The sequence below is a fragment of the Lithobates pipiens genome, unplaced genomic scaffold, assembly GCF_037356315.1.
Source record: "Lithobates pipiens isolate NorthernLeopardFrog02 unplaced genomic scaffold, aLitPip1_a1.2 Scaffold_22, whole genome shotgun sequence".
Taxonomy (NCBI): domain Eukaryota; kingdom Metazoa; phylum Chordata; class Amphibia; order Anura; family Ranidae; genus Lithobates; species Lithobates pipiens.
Window position 1 is genome coordinate 314,283,933 of NW_027507784.1, and position 21,246 is coordinate 314,305,178.

Genomic DNA, 21,246 nt, shown 5'->3' on the forward strand with positions numbered 1-21,246 from the left:
GATTTGCCTTTTGTAAATAACCCCCTGTGTGTCCATACACACATAAACTTTCAGAGGCGTTTGGAGGCATAAAAATGTAAAAATGAAAAACGATCCTTTACAATCACTATAAGTCGTTCAGGAGAGGTCTCAAAACGTCCGGTGAACATTAAACCTAAGAATTTTGCTTTATTTGGCACTGATTGCTGTTATTGGTATTTTTCTTGTGTCTTGTTCTGTTCATCAGAGTCCATTCACACAGAGGCAACACGACTTGCAGCAACTTGGACACGACTTGAGTATGAATCACAGCGCGACTTGGGGCGACTTCAACACGACTCCAAGTCGCCCCCAGGCCAGGCGACTTTGGCCGTGGCCAATCACAGAATAATCAGCTCTCGAGGGGGAACTCCATGGCAAATGTTTAATTAAAAAATGGCATGGGTTCCCCTCCAAGAGCATACCAGGCCTTTAGGTCTGGTATGGATTTTAAGGGGAACCCCCCTACGCCCCCCCCTGCGGCCCCCCTTCCCCAGAGCACCCAAGTCGAGGGCATGCAGCCTGGTACGGTTCAGGAGAGGGGGGGGGTGCATGCTCGTCCCCACCCCCGTTCCTGACTAGGCTGCATGCTTGGATAGGGGTCTGGTATGGATTTTGGAGGAAAACCCCACGCCATTTTTTTCGGTGTAGGGGGTTCCCCTTAAAATCCATACCAGACCTAAGGGCCTGGTTTACCCCTGGAGGGGAACCCATGCCGGTTTTTATTATTAGAGAGGCGACTTTTCCTGTAAAGTTGCTGCAATATAGATGGAGATCTGACTCGGGGGCGACTTCCATTGAATTCTATAGGCACAGGTCACCTAGAAGTCGGATTGAAGTAGTACAGGAACCTTTTCTGAAGTCAGAGCGACTGCAGTAGTGTGCATTGAGATGGATCAATTCGCTTACATTGATTTTTTCATGTAGCGCGACTTGAGGCAACTAGGGGCGACTTGAGGTCGGATCCAAAGTTGCCCCTGTGTGAATGGACTTATTCTGATCTTGTGTTGTCTTTGTATCACAATACTTTCCCTTTGGGATTAATAAAGTATTCTGAATCTGAAAGTCACATCCAAGTTGACTTTAACCTTGGCGAAGACTGGCACACACCCCAAAAAGTCCTCCAGCGTTCCGTTTTTTTTATGGAAAATGATGGAGAACCTTGAAGCTGAGCAGATATTGGGACTGTTCCTCTCCAGGTCCGTCCAGTATGGCCACCCAACGTTCCTCTAATCTCAACCCTTCACTGTTTGGATTAGCAGGGACCTGATAATGGAAATCCATAATCCACCTTCCCTGCTCTGTGGCCAGATCAGTCTCATTCTTGGCTTGACACAGGACGGACGGGGCTGAGCCAGGCGCTACTGCTGTGCATGTATGTGCAGCTTCACCGTGAAGGGAGGGGAGAGAGAGAGGGGGGGGGGGGGACATGAAACATTTCATATTCACATCACACAAGAAACTGACACCTATATCAGCCACTGCTAAGGAAGCAGCCAGCGTTGGGATGTCAGCAGAGGAGCAGCGCACCTGGACTGCTGCCGGGAGGTGCGTGAAATCCTATCGGAGCTGTTAGAGGTCTATAAAACAAACAAAAAAAGAAAGCGGCGAGCTGGTTGCCCTCCGCCACACTCCTGTGGTCACGGACAATGTGAAGGCTGCTTTGTTTCCAGAGAGGCAATGACAATAACTTCAGACTATGGGACTGGATTATAAAGCAGCCTCAAAGACTTGAAAAGGGATCAGTCTGTCGCTGTCGAGCTCGGCGATAACAGGTGCTTGGCAGCAATACGCCGACTGAGCGCAGCTCGGGCGCTCACCGTTCTATCTACAGATTAATGGAACAGCTATGGGAAAGTTACTGGAAGCCACGGAGGAAGGAACGCAGTCAGGTAAGCCAGGATCATCTGTAGGATCACAGAGGGGATTCTTTTATAAGAAATGTATCTAAGAGATTTTATAAGAAATGTATCTAAGAGATTTTATAAGACATGTATCTAAGAGATTTTATAAGACATGTATCTAAGAGATTTTATAAGACATGTATCTAAGAGATTTTATAAGACATGTATCTAAGAGATTTTATAAGACATGTATCTAAGAGATTTTATAAGAAAGTTTATAAGTTTTTTTTAAAGAAATTTATATAAGAAATGTATGTAAGAGATTTATAAGAAATTTATACAAGACATTTTATAAGATTTTTTTTAAAGACACTACCTGCCTGGAGTTTGCATGTTCTCCCTGTGCCCTGTGTGGGTTTCCTCCGGGTACTCCGGTTTCCTCCCACACTCCAAAGACATGCTGGTAGGGTAATCGGATCCTGTCTAAATTGTCCCTAGTATGTATGAATGTGAGTTAGGGACCTTAGATTGTAAGCTCCTTGAGGGTAGGGACTGATGTGAATGTACAATGTATATGTAAAACGCTGTGAAAATTGACAGCGCTATATAAGTACCTGAAATAAATAAAATAAATAAATATAAGAGATTTTAGAAGAAATTTATCTAAGAGATTTTAGAAGAAATGTATCTAAGCCCCCCTACACACGGTCAGAAATTCCGACCACAAAATCCGTCTGATTTTTTCCCAACGGATTTTATCCTAAACTGGTGTTTGCATACACACGGTCAGACAAAGTTGTCGGAAAATCTGATCGTTCGGAACGTGATGACGTTCGTTCGTTCCAACGGGACTACGTTGAGGCTAGTAGCCAGTAGCTTTGCTCTCATACTTTGATCTGAGCATGCGTGGCACTTTGTCCGATCGGAATTCTCTACAAACGATCGGGAAAAGTCCAATCGGATTTTGTTTGGCGGAAAATTTGAGATCCTGCTTTCAATTTTTTTCCGTAGGAATTTCCGACGGAAAAAGTCCGATAGAGCCCACACACGATCGGATTATATTGTCGGAAAATCCGATCGTGTGTGGGCTCTATCGGACTTTTTCCGTTGGAAATTCCGACGGAAAAAAATTGAGAGCAGAATCTCAAATTTTCCGCCTTTCCCGTTGGAATTTCCGACCGTGTGTATGGGGCATAAGAGATTTTATAAGAAATATATATAAGAAATTTTCTAAGATTTTTTTTTTCGAAATTTATATATGACTTTTTATAGGAATTTTACATAAGAGATTTTATAAGAAATTTATATAGTAAATTTTCTAATATTTTTTTTTTTTTTTAAATTGATATAAAAATAATATAATAATAAAAATCACAGGCAACTCCCCCCCCCTCCAAATCTCTCAAACTCTGAGAGTTTATTTTTGATCCTGTAGCTGCTTTATTATGTATTTGCTTTTAATGTTACTAAGCTACAAGTTCTGATCACTGCTTAGGGAAATAAATACTGATTTTTTCAGGGGAAATGAAAGGTGGGTGCAAGTGTTGGTGTTTCTTACAGATGGATTTGAATCCAACAAAAATTATAGGAAACAAAAATGCTCAATGCAAAGAGGGGGCTGATAACACCCTCAGGTAAGTTCAGGGTCAGGTTTTCAGCAGTCAGCTAGCATAATAGTTCATTAAGTGTGTTTGGCTTATTTGGCATGGCAGTGCAAAGGGCAGGGATGGAATGCAGAGGGCAGGGAGGGTGTGCAAAGGGCAAAGAGGGTATGAAAAGGGTAGGATGGGTGTGCAAATGGTAGGAAGGGTATGCAAAGGGAAGAGAGGGTATGTAAAGGGTAGAGAGGGTATGTAAAGGGCAAGAAGGGTATGAAAAGGGTAGGGAGGGTATGCAAAGGGTAGGAATGGCATGCAAATGGTAGGAAGGGTATGCAAATGGAAGAGAGGGTATGTAAAGGGCAAGGAGGGTATGGAAAGGGTAGGGAGGGTATACAAAGGGTAGGAAAGGCATGAAAATGGTAGGAAGGGTATGCAAAGGGAAGAGAGGGTATGTAAAGGGCAGGGAGGGTATGGAAGGGACAGGGAGGGTGTGCAAATGGTGGGAAGGGTATGTAAAGGGAAGGGAAGGTATGCAAAGGGCAGGAAGGGTATGTAAAGGGAAGAAATGGGGTACAAAGGGTAGGGAAGGTGTGCAAAGAGAAGGGAGGGTATGTAAAAGGAAGGTAGGTTATACAAAGGGAAGGGAGGGTGTACAAAAGAAAGTGACGGTGTGCAAATGGCAGGGATGGTATGCTAATGGCAGGGAGTGTGTGCAAAGTGCAGGGAGGGTATGCAAAGGTCAGGGAGGGTGTGCAAAGGGTAGGGACCCATAGCAGAGGTCTCTCATAGGCTAGGTCCGTCAGGTTATAGTTTTCAGAAGTGAGCTGGCATAATAGTTCATTGTGTGTGTTTGACTTTTTTGTTATGGCAGTGCAAAGGGCGGGGGGGGGGGGTATGCAATTGCCAGGAAGGGTGTGCAAAGGGCAAGAAGGGTGTAAAAGGGCAGGGATGGTATGAATGGGGTAGAGAGGGTGTGCAAAGGGCAGGAAGGGTATGCAAAGGGCAGAGAGGGTATGCAATTGTCAAGAAGGGTGTGCAAAGGGCAGGAAGGGTGTGCAAAGGGCAGGGATGGCAAGAATGGGGTAGAGAGGGTGTGCAAAGGGCAGGAAGGGTATGCAAAGGGCAGGGAGGGTATGCTAAGGGTAGAGAGGGTGTGCAAAGGGCAGGATGGGTATGCAAAGGGCAGGAAGGGTATGCAAAGGGTAGAGAGAGTGTGCAAAGGGTAGGGGGTGTATGTAAAGGGCAGGGAGGGTGTTCAAAGGGTAGGGAGGGTGTGCAAAGAGTAGGAAGGGTATGCAAAGGGCAGGGAGGGTAAGTAAAGGGAAGGAATGTTTTACAAAGGGCAGGGAGGGTGTGCGAAGGGAAAGGAGGGTATGCAAAGGGCAGGGATGGTGTGCAAAAGGTAGGGACACATAGCAACTTAGCAGAGGTCTCTCATTGGCTAGGTTCACACTTGAGTATTGGCTTCTTCAAGCATTTTTTTTAAAGTGTGCTTTTACAAGCATTTTCAGGCATAAGCATTTCAGTTTAGACCAATGTGGAGCAGGTTACTAGAAGAAGTAGATGGTCTGTTAGGAGCAAAAAATGTGCAATAAACACACGTAAAGCTTTTTTTTTCAGGTGCTCCACTTGAAATCCACAGGACTAAAAATACTAGATCCTGCCCCAAAGAAGTGCCCGTAGTTCTATGGCATGATCAGTGACAGCATATTGCTCAGATGTGAAGGAGCCCCATAGCAAAAACAAATGGAAATGTTATTGTGGAACCTCGTTGCACTTCTGGAAAGGAATGGCTTCTAGGGCTTATTGACATTCATTCAATTTTAGGGTGCACCACAATGCATGAGCATGAATGACAGTGATCTGGCTGGATGCTTGGAACATCATCACCGCTCTTTGCGCAGCCTATATCTTATCCCCATAAGTACCAACACACACACAGCAACCAATCAGGGGGAATTCTGCTTGATTGCTGCGGGTTGCTGTATTATGAGTCAACAGTTAGGAACGAGAACACAGAACTAGGATGAAGGAATTATGATTTTAGCATTTTTTCTATGTGGATTCTGCAAAACATGTAGTGAATAGGTGTGCAGCTCAGGCTTCGGTGGAACTACAACACCCAGCATGACAATGGGCTGGTGTTAGAAAGCCATGCAATGTCTATTTCCAAAGTGCAGTAATCCCAAAAGTAGGTTATTGTGCAAGCCACGCAGAGCCATAGGGTGTCAGTACATGCAGATACTTGTAGTTCTCCAAGTGGAAGGCAGGTGAGCAGGCTTTGCTGAGGCTGAATTCTACATAACTGATATGGTAACAAATATAAGATTAGAGGGTTGGAGACTACAAGTCCCAGCATACCTGCGAGTTAGCGGGCACCTGATTCTGGGACTTGTAGTCTTCCATTAAAAATAAAGGGGAAAAATATGAAAGATGTTCTGAAATGTATTTTCTGAAATGAGTCTGTTGTGGATTAAAGTGTCCCTTCAGTTGCTGTGGAACTACAAATCTCAGAAAAGAAGCCCAATGACATTGGATGGGGGAATCTGAATGCAGGCTTGAGCAGATTATCAACAGATATGGAATGTGACTACACTAGCAAAATCCACTGGGACTTGTAGTTCCACAACAGCTAGCGAAGCCAATGAGTAGACCTCCCAGCTGTGCTAAAAGGCTGGTCTCACATCAATGCGCCTTTCCTCCGATGTATTTTCATCTGAAATCATTGGAAATGCAATAAAAACGCACATCAAGGAAGGTTAACATGAGTTTTCAACACATGTTGCAATACACTTTGTATTGCGGACCCCTTTATTAGTGTCCTTGTGCATTAAACAAACTCATGTGCGTTACTGCACGCTCATTATCATGCATTGTTTTCATGCATTAACCCCTTGCCGCCCACATAACACATATGTTGGGGTGGGCTTCAACGCCCACACATGCGTCACTGGGCACCCACTGCGCACTCCCAGCACAGAGACCGAGCTGTGAAAGACAGCTCTTGTTCCAGATAATGATCGGTAGCTGGCAGGACCGGCCCCGGATCATGTGACCAATGAGACAGCCAGTCACAGTGACAGATGACTGGACAATCTTTCCTGCTCTCCGGCATTTAATACTTTTTAAAAGGGATGCCAGTGGAGATGAAAAAAGATTAACAAGCGTTAAGCGACAGAAACAAGCGACAGAAACGGAGCAGAGTAGGCACGCATTCAGCAGAGGGGATACATGACAGGGTGGTAAGGGTATCCAGTCAATGAGGGGGGGGGGGGGGGGTTAACATAGAGCATTTTTATTTAAACGTAGGCTCTTACCTATTGGCTGAGGAGAAGGGGGGCTGGGGGGGGCTTAGGTGGTATTAGTGGCTGGCTAGGTGGGGCTTCAGCAGTTGCAGAGTAGTAATCGGTGGAAGAAAATCCCTCCCTCCCGCCCTTCATGTGGTTATGCTAGTTATAGCTGTTTCACTTTCAGTGTTGGCGTTTTGGGGTCCTTGACGGAGGTCTAAGTCTGGTCATTGGGTAAACGGTGGGGAACCATCTGAGGTATGGTATCCTCGAGTGGGAATGGCTCACTGCGTAGTGACCGGGTATTTTTAAGAACCCTGGGTAGCTAAGGTCAGTTGGGTTTAGGCCCTGAGTCAATAGGTTGCGGCTGGGGTTGCAATTCAGCTTAGCTGATGCCTCAGACACAAAAATGTTAGTATATATGGTACCGTCAACAGAGCCAATGCTACCACTAGGCAAACTAGGCAGCCACCTAGGACACCCTGCTGCCTAGGGCACCCAGCCACTGGTGTTACTACTCTCTTCTCTCTGCAGCAAGCAATTAAGTCTCTGCATCAGGGAACTGTGTCTGTGCCCCGACTCCCGAATGAATGGAAGCAAGAAAACATTCATTGATGGGTGCTGGCAGGCTGCATTTGATGGGCGCTGGTGAGGTTGCATTTGATGGGCGCTGGTGAGGCTGCATTTGTTGGGCGCTGGTGAGGCTGAATTTGATGGGCGCTGGTGAGGCTGAATTTGATGAGCGCTGGTGAGGCTGCATTTGATGGGTGCTGGTGAGGCTGCATTTGATGGGCGCTGGTGAGGCTGCATTGATGAGCGCTGGTGAGGCTGCATTGATGGGCGCTGGTGAGGCTGCAATTGATGGCCGCTGGTGAGGCTGAATTTGTTGGGTGCTGGTGAGGCTTAATTTGATGGGCGCTGGTGAGACTGCATTGATGGGCGCTGGTGAGGTTGCATTGATGGGCACTGGTGAGGCTGCACTGATGGGCCCTGGTGAGGCTGCACTGATGGGCCCTGGTGAGGTTGCATTTATGGGCGCTGGTGAGGTTGCATTGATGGGCGCTGGTGAGGTTGCATTGAGGGACGCTGGTGAGGTTGCTTTGATAGGTGCTGGTGAAGATGCATTGATAGGCGCTGGTGAAGCTGTATTTGATGGGCGCTTCATTAAAAAATTGGGTTTACATGGGCAGGGGGAAGGGGGTGGAGCCAGGGGGCAGCAAAATGAGGTTTCGCTTAGGGTGTCATAAATCCTTGCACCCACCAGCTCTGACTGTCAAAGATCTCTGAATTAAGGGCCAGTTCACACCATAGAAACGCAGTCCAGATGCGCTCCAGATGCTTTTTTGAATGCGCGTTTTTGATGTGTTCCAGTGCGTTTTTCATGCAGTCCAGTGCATTTTTCCTTAGCCTTAAATAATAACATGAGTGTTCTAGTGCATTTTTGGTGCGTTTAGGTGCGTTCCGGTGCATTCTCGTGAGTTTTTGATGCTTTTTACAGAGTTCCAGTACAGTCCAGTGCAGGAAAAATGCAGCATGTTCTATTTTTTTCTGGAACTGGAACTCACTGGAACTGCAAGCACTGGTGTGAACTATTTTTATTAAAAGGTTGATTTTCGGCCATTTATACCCACCCCATGTGTTGTGTATTTCTTATATAAGGAAGGGTGTGGCTTTGGTTACAATGAGTGAGCAATTGGTCAGTGGGGTGATTAGCCATTAGCTACCCTACCAAGCATTGTGGTGCGCTGCAACTCATGTACATTGGAGCTGTATTGCGTTAGTGCGTTCAAAATGAATGGCAGCACAACGTACTAATGTAGGTAATGGCACTGCAGTAACGAACACGGAAATCTATTTTGTCCCCTAATTCCAACATGTATCATAACGTTGATGTGTGTCATGACTTATTGACTTATTGAAACTTATTGACAAACATCTTAACGCATACATTGATATGTGCTTAAGGCTCGGTTCACATATGAGCCGCATGCGGCTGCCAGCAGGGGTCAGGTGTGTGCTGGTTCACCATTTCAGGTTTGATGTGAGCCCGAATTTTGGGCTGAATTCGGACCTGAAACGGACCAAAAGATGCACAGCGTTTTTGTACAAAACGCACCTGAGGAGATATGTGAACCGGCTCCATAGACAGTCAAAATCTCCTGCTATTGCGAATTGGATGCGGTGACCACATCCAATTCGCAATGGTGTGCATCCAGCCTTAAAGTTTTGCCTTGACTATATTGGAAACTCACCAAGTAAAAACACAAAGGTGTGAATCCAGCCTCAATCTAGATCAGGGTTTCTCAACCAGGGTTCCTTAAACACTGACCAATTTTTGCCTCTCAGATAGGTTCCCAGTGACACCAATGATCTTTTTAGCTATCTGTAGGGGTAAATTCTTCGCCAAGATCACAAATGTAAGGAGCACTCTTCCATTGACCATCCCACCGATGTATCATGAGTTGTAGATATAGCCGTTTTTAACAGGGGTTCCCTGAGCCCGAACGGTTATTTCAAGGGTTCCTCCGTGTTGAAAAGGATGAGAAAGTCTGATCTAGATCTACCAAAACGACGTAGTAGAAGGCGTCACACCTAAACAATCCACTCTTGTATCTAACCAGTAGGGATGAGCTTCGTGTTCGAGTCGAACGTACGTTTCGACTCGAACATTGGCTGTTCGTCCGTTCGGCGAAATCCGAACTCTTGGTCCGTTCGCGTCAAAATTCGTGTGGCGCGCACGGCCCACAATGCACTGCGATGGCGCAGTGCATTGCTGGCTCATGATTGGCCAAGCATGCACTGTGACCCCGCATGCTTGGCCAATCGCAGCGTCAGCAGCGAGGAGAGCCATGATTGGCCACAGGCAGGATGCCTGTGGCCAATCATAGCTCAGGCTGTGTAGTGCACGCCCCACACTATATAAGGCCGCCTTTGAGGCGGCCTCGTGTAGTGTGTTGGCATCTGAAGCAGTGGGTGTTCTGTGTACCTTCAACACAGTTACACACCGATCGTTTTTGGCTGATTTCCTATCTTGCTCTTGTGTAGTGGTTATTGTCTGTGCCCTGACCGCAGTATACACCACTATATTCACCTCACCTATATAGCTAGTGATCTATCTTTAATAATAGAGCTTGCAGTCAGTAGTGTTAGGAGATAGTGCGTGCTGTCTGCGTGCTCTGTACCCAGTACATACCGCTATATCCACCTACATAGCTGTTCTCTATTTGAGCCCAATTGCCATCTGCAGGAGTTATTGGAAGTTGTGTGTGCCTCCAGCACAGCACAGTATACATCTGTATATACCCCTTTATCTCTGCTGTTTTCTGGTTATTGTCTGCGTGCCCTGACCGCAGTATACACCGCGATATTCACCTCAGCCTAAGGCCCAATTTTTCTGCCCCTGTTTAACAGGGGCGTTTAAGTACAATTTTTGATGCAGCAGGGCTAATTCCAGCAAAAAAACTAGAATATATGGCAGAGGTTGCAGTGTGGTGGCACCAGCAGCAGTGCCTAAGGCAAAAATTTTCTGCCCCTGTTTAACAGGGACATGTAATTACAATTCTTGATATAATATTTCACAGGAGGGCCCCTTCCTGTGCCCACCCAGAGTAACGGTGAGGACTTATAGTGTTGTGGCACCAGCACCACAACCACCAAAGGTCAATTTTTCTACCACTGTTCAACAATGGCATGTAATTACAATTCTTGATATAATCGTTCACAGCAGGGCGCTCCAGCACCCACCAAGAGTCACTTTGAGGGCTTACAATGTTGTGGCAAAACCAACACCTTGTTCCGCCATTTCTGCAGAGCATATAGGGCAGGCCCCTACTTTCAAACATCCAACTTACAAACATCTCCTACTTGCAAACGGAAGGAGACAACAGCAAGTGAGATGAAAAAAGATGGACGACAAAACAAATTATACAGGGGTGATAACCCTTCCCTATGTTTTCCAAAAAGCTTAAAAATAGTTTTTTTGACTGGAGCTACACTTTAAAAATGTACCAGTTGAAAATTACAAACAGATTCAACTTAACACAACAAACCTACACAGTCCCTGTCTTGTTTGCACCGCCTGTATACTGCTGTTCTGAGTATATAGGGCCTGGGGGCCACACGCATTTCCTTTTTTTAATATGGGTACAGGGTTCCCCTTAATATGCGTACAAGACCCAAATAGGCTGGTAATGGGCAGGGAGGGCTACCCATGCCATTTTTCTCAATGATTTTCAACCATATTGCAGGAACCAGATATAACATTAAAACCGCAAGCAGTTTTAAATGGTGTTATTTCCGTTTAATGTCATTTTGTGCAGGGACTGTTCTAAACACGGGAAACACGTGGCACTTCACAGGCATACTACAGACACCCCCCAGGCACCATATTTAAAGGAATATTTCACTTTTTTTTTTCACTTTATTTGTCATTAAAATCAGTGCTCCCGCCAAAACGGCCGTTTTTAAAACTTTTTTTTGCATTGACCCATGTCCCCTGAGGCAGGAGTCAGGTCCCCAAACCCTTTTTAGGACAGTATCTTGCATATTAGCCGTTAAAATTAGCACTTTCCATTTCGAACGTTCGAGTCCCATAGACTTCAATGGGGTTCTAACGTTCGTAACGAACGTGGGGTCCGTTCGAAAGTTCTGGTGCGAACCGAACCCGGGGGGTGTTCGGCTCATCCCTACTAACCAGGTAGAATCTAGTAGGACATAATTGTTGGTACATCTCAAAAAGATTGTCCAGTTGGATCGTAAGGTGTATGGGCATCTTCAGGGCATGCTGACAATTGTAGTTGTACAATGTAAACTTACACAGTCTCAGCATTACAGAGCAAGTTCAGGTAAAAGTGACCAACTACTTCATGGTGGACCTGCACCTTTCTATACCTCATAATCTCCGACAGTCGCCTAGGACTCCTCAGTACATTGTAGGGGAGACCCTTATTTTCCAGTCATCATGATATTAAACCCTGGTGAGATAAAACCCCCTCATTGAAAAGTACCTCCTCTGCCACCTGTCTGATTTCTGTAGGAGGAAGCTGGCAGCGAGGGGTTAAATGGCGTGGAATCTCACATGTGGCTGAGCCCTAATTTAGTTTTATCGCTCTGATCGATGCGTGCGTTAGGGAATTAATTCAGCCGTTATCGGTATTCAGAGAACTATATTTGTCAGGGAAGTTGATGATGGTAAGCCTTTTATTGTTCCCACATCATGAAGACAAATTGGCGATTGGATGATTATACTTTATTTATATCGCCTGTCGTTGGGGCTCATGTATCAGCTTTTTTAATCTCTCCTTCTATTTTTTTTTCTCATTGGCTGCCCCTGGGAGTCTTTTATCATGTTAATTATGATCTGTCTGATGGGGAAGCTGTGGATGGGAGTGGGGGGTTGATATTGCAATGGTTAGACATGGATAGGAATAGGGAGGTGTCCGCAGCGCACAAATTCCAATCCAAAATGTGTGCTGTGTGGAATTTGTACTGTGTGTGATTTGTGTCATGTGTGTATATGTGTGTGATTTGTGCTGTGTTATAATGACTGTGCTGCTTATATGTAGTGTATATGTTTATATTGTGTTGACTATATGTTGACCATGTATATATGTGTGATTGGTGTTATGTGTGTGATTGATGCTATGTGTGTATATGTGTGTGATTTGTGTTGTGTGTGTATGTGTGTGTGATTTGTGTTGTGTGTGTGTGTATATGTGTGTGTGATTTGTGCTGTGTGTGTATAGGTGTGTGTGATTTGTGCTATGTGTGTATATATGTGTGATTTGTGCTATGTGTGATTTGTGCTATGTGTGTATATGTGTGTGATTTGTACTGTGTGTGTACATGTGTGTGATTTGTGCTATGTGTGTATATGTGTGTGATTTGTTCTGTGTGTGTATATGTGTGTGATTTGTGCTATGCGTGTTTGTATATGTGTGTGTGATTGGTGCTTTGTGTGTATATGTGTGTGATGTGCGATTTGTGTCATGTGTGTGAATTATGCTATGTTATAATTACTGTGCTGCTGATACGTAGTGTATACTGTAGTTGTGGTTTATGCTATGTGTGTAAGTTGTATTGTGTTATAATGACAGTGCTGCTGATATATTGTGTATACTTTGTATATGTATGTGGTTTGTGATATGTGTGTAAGTTGATGTTATGACTGTACTGCTGATTTGTAGTGTATACTTTGTATATGTGTGAATTTTGTACTGTGTGTGTATTTGTGATCTGTGTCATGTGTATATATATATATATATATATATATACACTACTGTATATGTGTGTGTGTGTGTGTGTGTGTGTGTGTTGGTGATTAGTGCATTAAGTATGTGTGTGGTTGATTAGTGCATTATGGATATGTATATATGTGATCACTGTGCTGCGTCTGCCCAGTGGTGGGTACAAAGGTGGACCAGTAAATGGTTGTGCCGGTAACCTGGAGCTCTTTGATGAAGCCGTATCCTAGAACTGGATGTGTATGCACCTTCTACCATCTCCCAATCCTCGCTTCGCATTAAATTCCATGTCAGATTTGAATAGACGTAGAGGATTCAGGAGCAGACTTCTTCTGACAATGCTGTTTGCCTGGCTGCCCTGCTGCTTTAATGGCTTTATTGTTTAATTATATTGACTTTCTAGTCTACATGACTGGTGACCCCCCCTGAACCCCTGTGCTGGTAATTGACTCGTTTTCAATATTCTTGGGATAAGCAGAGACAATATGGGGTTCAGCAGCACATAGACCGAGAGAACATCCAAATACTTCACGCACCTGAACGCATCTAAAAGGGCCTAAATGTGTTTGAAAAGGTCTAAGCGTAGTAACAGAAGACACCACGGTGTTCTCTCATTGCCTATATTGTCCAACACCCAGCAAATAGATAGGAGTCAGGGAGATTTTCTCTCACGTCCTGTTCTTTGATGAAGTATCAGGGGTCTAAGTAGAACCCTGAAGTCTCATTTTTGAGACAGAGAAGAGGACCGAGGACACGTCCCCTGTCCCTTCCTCTGTAGCCTTGTCTGCACTGCAAATTAATTAACAGAAGTGGCTCCTGCCCATTCATGAACTGAAGCATAGGAAACACAATTACCTGCAGCTTCTGCCAGCGGTACAGGAAAGGAGGGGGCACTCTGGAGGAAATAAGTGGGCACTTTAGAAGCGCTAAGAGGCACTCTGGAGGAGTTTGTACCTTCAAAGTGACCCCTTACATCCTCCTGTAGAGTGCCCCCTTATGTTCCGCTCCTTCAGGGTGCCCCTATTTAACCGATTGCCTACTGGGCACTTTTACCCACTTCTTGCCCAGGTCATTTTTCAGTTCTTAGTGCTGTCACACTTTGAATGACAATTGCGTGGTCACGTAACACTGTACCCATATGAAATTTCTATCATTTTTTTCACACAAATATAGCTTTCTTTTGGTGGTATTTAACTACTGCTGTGTTTTTATTTTTTGCTAAAGGAAAAAAGACCAAAAATGAAAAGAAAAAATACTTTTTTCATAGTTTTCTATAAAATTTAGCAAACAGGTAATTTTTCTTTTTCACTGATGTTTGCTGATGAAGCTGCACTGATAGGCTGCACTGATGGGCATTGATGAGGCAGCACTGATAGCCTGCACTGATTAGGAGGCACTGATAGGCGTCACTGATAGGCTGCACTGATAGGCTGCACTGAGGGACATTGATGAGGCGGCACTGATTAAGAGGCACTGATAGGTGGTACTGATCAGGCGTCACTGATAGGCTGCACTGATAGACTGCACTGATGGGCACTGATAGGCTGCACTGATAGGCATTGATGAGGCGGCACTGATTAGGTGGCACTGATAGGCGTCACTGATAGGCTGCACTGATAGGCAGCACAGATAGGCTGCTCTGATATGCTGAGGCAGCACTGATAGCCTGCACTGATTAGGAGGCACTGATTGGTGGTACTGATGAGGTGGCACTAATAGGAGGCACTGATGGGAACTGATAGGCGGTACTGATAGGCTGCACTGATGGGTGGCACTGATGGGCGGCACTGATGAGCACTGATGGGTGGCATTGATGGGCTGCACAGATGGGCACTGATGGGTGGCACTGATGGGTGGCAGTGATGGGCTGCACAGATGGGCACTGATAGGTGGCACTGATGGGTAATTCTAATAGGCAGCACTGATGGGCAATTATAGGTGGTACTGATGAGTGGCACTGATAAGGAAGCACTGCTAGGCAGCACTCATGGGCACTTGAAAAATGTATAGGTGGCACTGATAGGCTCCACTGATGAGGCAGCATTGACAAGGAAAAACTGGTAGGTGGCACTGATTGACAGCACTGGAGGGCACTGATTGGAAGCACTGGTGGGCACTGTTGGGACTGCACATATCAGTGTACAGTAGATGTCCCTTTTACAGAACCTGGTTATCAGCTCTCCTCTCCTTTCCTCTTGTGGCCAGGCCAGCAAGGGAGCCGATGTACTTGTTGCTCACCTGTAGCAGAGTGCAGGTAGCAGGGACAGAATTTGTAATGACAGACCAAGCTACTGCTGAGCAAAGACAGGTGCTCTTAATCGGAGATGTGCTTGCTGGAATGCTGAGAAGGAACCAGTGCAGTGACCTCTTATCAAGCCCAAGAAGAGTAGTGGGAGAGCACAGGAAGGAACACAGAGAGATGTGCAGTGGTTGGGACTCCCAGGAGACCAGAAGAGACAGTAGGTGGCCGGAACAGACTTCACCTCCTTCGTTTATCACGGGGGAGTGCGCAGGAAAGATCACAGAGTCATCTGTACTGTGGCTGCAGGGCTACAAGAGACAGTAACAGGCTGGATTGGTGTGAGAGCGGGGTACTCATGGCTCTTGTAGTTATGCCCAAAGTAGTGCTGGAGGGAGAGAAGAGTCAGCACTGCAGTGTGCATGCACTATCCGGGGAACCTGCACATCGGGGTATATGCCGAAAGACAGCAGAGCTCTCTCTCTCTCTCTCTGCCCACTCTGGATGTTTGGCAACAGTCAGAAGTGGGCAGCCTGCTGGCCCCGGGCCCTCGGGCAGCGCCCAATATGCCGAATGGTCAGTCCGCCCCTGACTGCCTGTGAGTTGTATGCGATGCGGGAACCCGTACTGGATTTAGGTTCTGGCATCGTAGCAGTGTGAACCGAGCCTAAATAAGCAGGGAATGGGCGATTTTCTATCAGTGACTGTTCTTGTTATATAAGCAGGAAGTGAAGAGATTTTTTTATTTCCTGTGTAGCACTTACCCCTGTAGCAGCTACTGGTGTATTGGTCCCCTGTTTCCGGATGACAGCTATCCTTCCTCTAATGCAGTGTTCCTCAATCTTTTTTTCAGTCAGGGCAAATTATGGACAGTCTCATGGCACCCCATTCTCAAATGTAAAGAAATATTCTAACAGCTTTACATAATGCAGCAATATCCACTACGACACCCAATGTTAGAGGTGATTTATTCTTCCAAAGCTAATCTACCTTTACACAGTGGTACTGACCAGTATTCCAATCTTTCTCTTCTCCCTTAATTTCTCTCCATCAGTCAGCTAATGTGACCCCAGTTCTAAAGGGAGAGGGGCAGAGGAGGGTCAAACAAGGATGCTGTGGAGGCAACAGACATCCTCCTTATTAACTGATGACGTCATTGTTTGTTAGGATGCCAGTGTCTACAAAGTCATAGCCAGCTTCCCTGGCTTCTCCTCCCGGCCAATCCGGTCTTAAGATATGCTGGAGTTTGCATGTTCTTCCTTTGCCTGCGTGGGTTTCCTCTGTGTACTCTGGTTTCCTCCCACACTCTAAAGACATGCAGGTAGGTTAATTGGCTTCTGTCCAAAATTGGTTCTAGTATATGAATGGGGACTTTGGATTGTGGGCTCCTTGAGGGTAGGGACCAACGTGAGTGTGCAATGTACAGGGATAGGGGTAGACACTCACTCAGGTTGAACTGGATGGACTGGTGTCTTTATTCAACCTTACAAACTATGAAACAAGCCCAACATTTTTGAAGCCAATTAGAGCCTCAGGCTCTAATCATGTGCTTAAAAAAAAAAAAAACTAGTCGAAATCTAAGCGTCTGGCACCCTGCATGGAGATTAGGGGGCAGCACATGGAGATTAGATTAGATTGCATGATGTAAAGCTGTGGCTTTGTGTAAACAAAAGGCAGGCTTGATCCACCTGCTGGCTTGTATACAATTTTTTATCAATTTTTAGGCATTTTACCAAGGCAACTCTGAAGAAATCTCAAGGCACCCTGGTTGAAAAAGGCTGCTTTAATAACACCAAGGCTGATTTAGAAAATATACCCAATTTCCCTTCACATCCCTCTTACTGCCCCAAGCCCAGGCTTCTTTACTTTTCCTCCTTCTGCCGTATTCTACTGTTCTGTGACTTGTAGGCCCATACAATGCTTGGCTTGATAGAAGGTGTCTTTTGGGACTATATCTCCCATAGTTCCAAGCAGCTCCGAGAAGTCTTTCCTTTCCCCCAACAAGGAGCAGTAACAGAATGCCAATAGTAATAAACAACAACAGTTATGCCGCGTACACATGACCGGACTTTTTGATAGCAAAGGTCCGACGGAACGAGTCCGTCGGACAATTTGATCTTGTGTGGGCTCCATCGGACCTTTGCTTGCCAAAAATCCGGCGGACTTTAGAAATAGAACATGTTTTAAATTTTTCCACCGGAACTCCGCCGGACCGAGAAATCAGTTTGTGTGTGTGCTAGTCCGACGGATAAAAACCGACGCTAGGGCAGCTATTGGCTACTGGCTATGAACTTCCTTATTCTAGTCCGGTCGTACGTCATCACGTTCGAATCCGTCGGACTTTGGTGTGATTGTGTGTGGCCAAGTCCGTTCATTTGGAAAGTCCGTCAGAACTCCGCCGAAACTCCGTCGGAAAGACCGCCCGGACCTAGTCCGGTCTTGTGTACGCGGCACTAGACACATTTGTACACCACCACAAACAATGAGAGTACCTAAGTGTCTCTGCACCTGAACCCTGAACCTAGGGGGTCCTAACTAAAGGAGAAGTACTGGAAGCTAAAAGGTCCTTCAGTCTCTCCAAACCCCAATGACCAGTGTAGTCTTAACCATTGGGTTCTGGAGTTCTAAGCTGGAATGTTCAAGAAAAACAAAAACAATGTGCAACAAAAATAGTCAGTGCTAAACGCCTATCCTACAGCTGCTGTCAATAAGGTGATATATATAACCTTAAAGCGGTTGTATAGTCTTTTTTTTTATTTTTACCTACAGGTAAGCCTATAATAAGGCTTACCTGTAGGTAAAAAAAAAAAAAAAATCTCCTAAACCTGTATGGTTTAGGAGATATTCCCCCTGCAATGAGCCGCTGACTGCAGCAGTGCATGTGCACAGGGGATTCTCAGCTGAAAGCCCGGCAGGTGCCGGACCCTGCTGGAAAGAAATCTCCCGCGCGCATGCATGGGAGTGACAACATCGCTGCTCAGGCCACTCACAGCGCCGGAGCTGCAATACCCAGAAGACACACAGAGGGAACATGTCAGCTCCCTCTGCGTGTATCGGGTGAGATGTCGGGGCCTCGTTCTAAGGTAAGTATTTCCTAATGAGCTAGTATGCGGTGCATACTAGCTCATTATGCCTTTTCCCTTGCAGGTCTGAAAAAAAAATAAATGTCAGCGGGTTTACTCCCGCTTTAAAGAGGAAGTAAACCCTGATGAGTTTACTTCCTCTTTCATTCCCTGCAAAGGCAAAGCATAATGGACTACTATGCATCGCATAGTAGTCCATTATATGTCACTTACCTGACATAGGAGCCAGCGAAGTCACTGCTGTCCCCTGTAGTCCAGCGCATCCATGTTGTCGGTGGGGTCTCGCAGCTCCGCCGCTGTCATTCGGCGAAACAGCTTGAGACATGGAGACACGTGAACACCATTGAGAGCTGTCACCACACCAGTGGCCACCCACATGTAGTGCGCCCTCACTATCACACAGTGGCGGTGCATCCACAAGAGCACACGGGCACTGCCCCCCCTTCAGCCACCCTCTCTATGCCCTATGGATTATCCCGTCGTTTTTAAGATCTAAGATACAACTATGTTGGTGTCTCTTGTCAATTTTACATTTTTTTATTTTTAAATGTAACTGTCTATTCCCAAACTGTCATTTGAAGTAAAACACATAGCCAAGTATTATTCTCCACAATTGTGTTATTGTGCATAAAAAAAAAGAAAACAAATAAAATTAGACACGCTATCTGTCAATAGAACTTGACCAAAAATTCTATGCATTCAAAAATATAGAAAATATACCAAATCAAATCATTATTCAACCCAAAAAAATAATGTCAAAGCAATAACGCCAAGGCCAATAATAAATATCACATTATCTCCTCTGATTCTGCAACATGCCTGGTTGACGAATCGCCATTCAGAAACAAACTGAAAAGTGCAAACTGAAAAGCGCTAAATGAAAAGCGCGAAAAGAAAAGAGCAAATCAACACTCAAACTTCTTCTAACACAAAATTATCAGAACGAGCCCAGAGGGTGGCACTAAAGAGCTGAAAAAACACGTAGTACATCACTACGTTCGTAATTGTTGGCCAACATGTGTGTGACCGTGTGTATGGAAGACAAGTTTGAGCCAAGGCCGTTTAGAAAAAATTCCACGGTTTTGTTGGCGGGAAGTCCAATCTCGTGTGTACGAGGCATAAGGCTGGGTATACACTAGTAGAATGTCATTCAATATTTTTCTTTGAATAAAGAATGTTGTAAAAATTTTCAATTGTTTTGCTGATCATTATTGGGGTCAAATCGACAGTAGTTTTTGACCCCAATGATGAGAAAATTCAGATGAGCAGGATGGAAAGTTTTTTTGGAACGTACGAGTTTCTAACAGTGTATGTAATTTAGTTTGGTAAAGTCCATTGATTCCAAAATGAAATGTTAAAAGTAAAAAAAAATCTACTTCCGAAGGGCATGCGAATGTTCTCAAGTTTGGGTGAAAGACAGAGCTGGTCTGGTGCCACTGGAGGCTGCCTAATGGGAGGTTTCTATATGGACGGTTTAATGGGAATTGTTTCCAATGGGTTGCATCCCAATTATAGGTGGTAGGCGATAGACTCTGTTGGGGTCTAGAGCTCCTACCTTTTTGATATCGACAATGGGACAGTTACCGCAGAGAACACTTGGGTGATTAGAGAGGAGTGCCCCGTGTCCCGGGCGCTCCTCTCCAATCACCCAAATGGGAATGTTCTGAGAATTTTCATAAGAAAAAGTGTGTAGCGCCAAACGTAATTGAACAGCAATGAAATACAAATAATGTGTAAAAATGGACAGCGCATTGAAATAAAGTCCAAATACTAAAGTGAAAAAATATATATAAATATATAAGTCCAATCTTGAATGAAAATCAACAATAAAAAAATCAATATTGCAAAAAATCTAGATTGAAATGCACAGTCCCATGATAGGATCAGAAATATAAAGTTATTGGTGAAAGCACAAAGTTCAGGGAAAAGATGTGCATAAAAAATTGGTGGTGACTTGAAAAGTGAAGAAGTGATCCAGTACAGTGTTCCAGAATCATCCACCGCACCCTTGTGAAATGGACACTCACCGGAAAAGTCGGCTGCCATTACAGCAGCAAAAACACAATCAGTGTAGTTCCGCCATCTGTTGTGAGGAAGGCTATTCAGCAACTCGCACCATCCAGATGTAGCTGTGGTATATAAAGCTCACCGGGAGCCAAATGAAGTCTCCATAGTGTAGTATTTATTGAATTTGTATGTTAAAGTGGTTGTATACCCACATTTTTAACTTTTACCTACAGGAAAGCCTATAATAAGGCTTACCTGTAGGTAAAAAAAATATCTCCTAAACCTGTACGGTTTAGGAGATATTCCCCTCGGTATGCGCCGCTGACTGCAGCGGCGCATGCGCACAAGGGGTTTCTCGCTGTCAAAATCCGGCAGCAGCCGAGCGGCCGGACTGAAATCTCCCGCGCGCATGCGCGGGAGTGACGATATCGCGGCTCCGGCCACTCACAGCGCCGGAGCCGCGATACCCGGAAGAAACGCCGAGGGAGCATGTCAGCTCCCTCGGCGTGGATCGGGCCAGATGTCGGGGCCTCGTTCTAAGGTAAGTATTTCATATTGAGCTAGTATGCGGTGCATACTAGCTCATTATGCCTTTTGCTTTGCAGGTTTAAAAAAAAAAAAAAATGTGCGTGTTTACTACCGCTTTAAAAGCCAAAATAAAACGAATCATAAAAACATATGACAATGGGTGCCACTGCTGATCTGGTATCGGACAGTGGCCTAACGTCAGCACTAATGTCTCCTCCCCAATGCCTTTTGTCCAATAGGACGGTATTAAAGCGGTGTTCCACCCTAAAGTGGAACTTCCGCTCATCGGAAACCCTCCCCCACCTCCGTTGTCACAATTGGCACCTTTCAGGGGGGTGCAGATACCTGTCAAAGACAGGTATTTACACCCACTTCTGGGCATAGACTCCCACGGGAG

At 45.3% G+C, this 21,246-nt stretch overlaps 1 protein-coding gene across 1 annotated transcript in view; it reads left to right on the top strand.

Annotated features, from left to right (window-relative positions):
* Positions 1 to 1,436: 1,436 nt before the first annotated feature.
* The window catches only part of SSTR5 (somatostatin receptor 5), a 51,004-nt gene continuing 31,194 nt past the window's right edge, over positions 1,437 to 21,246 (top strand). Inside the window, exon 1 of the mRNA XM_077449407.1 lies at positions 1,437 to 1,910. The gene's annotated coding sequence lies outside the window, so the exon portion shown is untranslated. The remainder of the gene's footprint in view (positions 1,911 to 21,246) is intronic.